This window comes from Gopherus evgoodei, unplaced genomic scaffold (genome assembly GCF_007399415.2).
Source record: "Gopherus evgoodei ecotype Sinaloan lineage unplaced genomic scaffold, rGopEvg1_v1.p scaffold_31_arrow_ctg1, whole genome shotgun sequence".
NCBI classification, from domain to species: Eukaryota; Metazoa; Chordata; order Testudines; family Testudinidae; genus Gopherus; species Gopherus evgoodei.
Window position 1 is genome coordinate 1,158,544 of NW_022059983.1, and position 4,133 is coordinate 1,162,676.

Here is a 4,133-nt window from a genome sequence, read left to right on the forward strand (position 1 = left end):
TGGGACCCTTAACCCTAGCTGCAGGGGCCCTAACCATGGGGCCCCTAACCCTAGCACCAGATGCCCTACTAGTGGGACCCCTAACCCTAGCTCCAGGGTAACTATCCGTGAGGCCCATTACCTAAGCTCCAGGAGCCCCCAAATTTCCATTAAACCTTTCCACCAGGCCATTGGTTTGATGGTGGTACGGGGTGGCAACCAAGTGGTTCACCCCATGAGTTTCCCACAGGTCTTTCATGGTCCCTGCCAGGAAATTAGATCCTGAATCTGTAAGGATGTTGGAGGGCCAACCTACCCTGGCAAAAATGTCTGTTAGTGCCTGGCACATAGCGTTAGCCCTGGTGTTGCGTAGAGCTACTGCTTCCGGCCATCGGGTAGCAAAGTCCACGAAAGTCAATATGTACTGCTTTCCTCTGAGTGTCTTTTTTGGGAAAGGACCCAGAATTCCACAGCTCCTGGCTGAAATGGGACCTCAATTATGGGGAGTGGTTGGAGAGGGGCCTTGACCTGGTCTTGGGGTTTTCCCACTCTTTGGCACACCTCACAAGACTGGACATACTTGGCAATGTCCTTGCCCATCCCCTCCCAGTGGAAGGACTTCCCAAACCGGTCCTTGGTTCTGTTCACCCCAGCATGGCCACTGGGGTGATCATGGGCTAAGCTTAAGAGCTTTTCCCGGTAATTAGTTGGAACCACCAAGAGTTTCCTTGTATAAAAGTCCTTGTTCTACAACAAACCGGGATCGATTAGAAGAGCTGAGAGGCTGTGGGGTGCTCGGTGCCACCGCCCAAGCCTTCTGAAGGCTGTCATCTGCTTCCTGCTCAGTCTGGAACTGTTCCCTTGAAGCTGGAGACACCAGTTCTTCCTCAGACTGTGGACTTGGGCTTGGTCCCTCTGGAAGCGATGTAGGTGATGGGGTTGTTTCCGTTGCTGGTGATCCGCCCTCCGCTGGTGCACCAGGGGGTATTTCAGGCTCTGACTGAGCCTCTTGGGTGTGGTTATCTGCTGCTTCTGCCAGTTCAGGCTCGCTGGCTCCCTCTGGTGTTGGGGTTGAAGATGGATTTGCAAGCACTGTCATCAGTGCTGGCAACGGTTCTGGTGCTGGCTGCTTTTCCAGTTCCTGGTCTGGGACTGGAAGCACTGTGGCTGTTTCCATTGTTGGCATAGGATCCAGGTCCACTACCTCTGTCTGGGTCTCTTGTAACACAGATGGGGCCTCTGGAACAGGAATGGGTCTGGAAGCTTGCCTGGTTTGGCTATGTGTAACCATTCCCATTCTCTTGGCAAGCTTCACCTGGTTGTCCAAATCTTCCCCCAGTAGCATGGGGATGGAATAATTGTCATAGACTGCAAAAGTCCACATTCCTGACCAGCCTTTGTACTGGACAGGTAGTTCAGCTGTAGGCAAGTCAACAGCTTGTGACATGAAGGGGTAAATTGTCACTTGGGCCTTTGGGTTGATGAATTTGGGGTCCAACAAGGATTAGTGGATAGCTGACACTTGTGCCCCCGTGTCTCTCCACACAGTAACCTTCTTTCCGCCCATTCTCAAAGTTTCCCTTCGCTCGAAGGGTATCTGAGAGGCATCTGGGCCCGGGGGTCTTTGGTGTGATGGTGGTGTAATGAACTGCACTCGGTTGGGGTTCTTTGAGCAGTTGGTCTTTATATGTCCCAGTTCATTACACTTAAAGCATCTTCCAGCTGACTGGTCACTGGGTCGAGGTGGGTTACTGGAGACTGGTGAGGGGGAAGAATAGGGCGTCTGTGGCTTTCCTTGGGTTGTCGGTGGGGTCTTGTGCTGCCCTCGGTTATAGGGTTTATTGTCAGTGTGCCCCCTGGGGTATTCGCTCCCCTTGACAGTAGGTTTTTTCTTTTCTGCCACTTCCATCCATTTGGCTCCAATCTCCCCCGCCTCGATTACCGTCTTGGGCTTCCCATCTAGGATGTACCTTTCTATTTCCTCAGGAACACCATCTAAGAACTGCTCCATTTGTATCAGGAGGTGCAGCTCGTCCAGATTGTTAACCTTTGTTCCTGATATCCAGGCTTCATAATTCTTTGCAATGTGGTAGGCGTGTCGGGGAAATGACATATCTGGTTTCCATTTTAGAGCTCTGAACCGCCGACGGGCATGTTCAGGTGTTATCCCCATTCGGTATCTGGCCTTGGTTTGAAAAAGTTTATAGTCGTTCATTTTCTCCTTAGGCATTTCAGCCGCCACCTCTGCTAAAGGTCCACTGAGCTGTGGTCTCAGCTCTATCATGTACTGGTCTTCAGGGATGCTGTACCCAAGGCAGGCTCTTTCAAAATTTTCTAAGAAGACCTCAGTGTCATCACCTGCCTTGTAGGTGGGAAATATTTTGGGATGTGGCACAACAACTTGAGACACGTTGTTAGGATTGTCTGGGTTCTGTTGCTTGGCCTTTTCTAATTGCAGGGCCTGCTGGTAGGTCTCCCTCTGGAGTTCCAGCGGTCTTTGGTGGTCTGCATCTTTGGCTGCTTGCTCTCTTTTGTAGGCTGCCTCTCTGTCTTCTTGTTCTCTTCTGTGGGCCACCTCTCTTTCTCTTTCTCTTAGCTCCATCTCTTTTTGTTTTATTTCTAGTTCTTGTATTTTTTTTCCATATCTCGCTTGTGCTCTGCGTCTTTGATTTGTCCCTCTGCCCCCACTTTTGCCCTGGAAGTCATATTTCCTGCTTTTATTTTTTTGTGTGTTTGGGCGCCCTCTGCTGGTTTACTCTCTGAATTACTGTTCCACTGCTGCCTGCTCTGTTGCTAAGCAGCAGAGTCTTTCTAACAAGCCTTCCCGAATAAAACTAGAACAAAAGGAAACCTTTCATTTGCATGTGTGTTCTGCTGGTGTAGTTGACTCACAGCTGGAGTTCTATTGTCTAACAAAAGACCCCTGTTAAACTTAATGGCTCTTGCCTGAGGCCATATCTATGCACAGCCAGACCGGAGCAAGGAAAAAAAAATCTCTGGCTATAGTTAAGAAAAAACAAAAAACAAACCCCTTCTCTCTGCTTACAAGCAGCTAGCAGAGGAAAGAAACTTAATAATTTTACTGGCTTTTGGATTCTTATCTTTCCCACACACTACACACCATGTCATAGTATAATTCCCAAATCTGGACGTTAGCATCCAAAATATGGGTACTAGCATGAATTTCCCTATCTGTTCTTAACTATCTGTTTATGACAGCACCACCCCTGGGACCCAAACCCTAGCTCCAGGGACCATATCCCTCGGGCCTTTTATGCTAGCTCCAGTGGCCCTATCCGTGGGGCCCCAACCCTAACTCCAGGGGATCTAACCGTGGGACCCCTAACCCTTGTTCCAGGGGCCCTACCCATGGGGCCCCTAACCCTAGATCAAGGGCCCCTACCTGTGGGACCCATAATCTTAGCTCCAGGGGCCGTATCCTTAGTACCCCTAGTCCTAGAACCAGAGTCCCTTCACTGTGTTGCCCATAGCCCAAGCTCCAGGTGCCCTATCCGTGGGGCCCCTAATCCTAGCTCCAGGGGCCCCACCTCGGGTCCCCTAACTCTAGCTCCAGGGGCCCCATCCCTGGGGCCCCTTACCCTAGCTCCAGGGGCCCTACATGTGTGGTCCTTAACCCAAGCTCAAGGGGTCTTTCCCCTGCGACCCCGAACCCTACACTAGGGTCCCTACCCATGGAAACCCTAACCCTAGCTCCAGAGGCCTAACCCCTTGGGCCATTAACCCTGAATGAAGGGCCCCTACCCGTGGGGCCAGTAAACCTAGCTCCAGGGGCCCTACCCGTGGGACACTTAACCCTAGCAACAGGTGCCCTACCCGTGGGGCCCCTAACCTTGGTTCCAGGGACCTGACCCTGGGGACTTCTAACCCTAACTCCAGGGCCTCATCCCTGGGGACCCAATCCGTAGCTCCAGGGGCCCTACCCATGGACCATTAACTCTAGATCCAGAGCCCCTACCCGTGGGGCCCCTAACCCTAGCTCCAGAGACCCTACCCATAGGGCCGCTAACCCTAACTCCAGGGGCTTTACCCGTGGGACCAATAACTCTAGTTCAAGGGGCTCTACCTATTGGGCCCCTAACCCAAGTTCAGTGGCCCCTAATCATGGGACCCATAACCCTAGCTATAGGTGACCT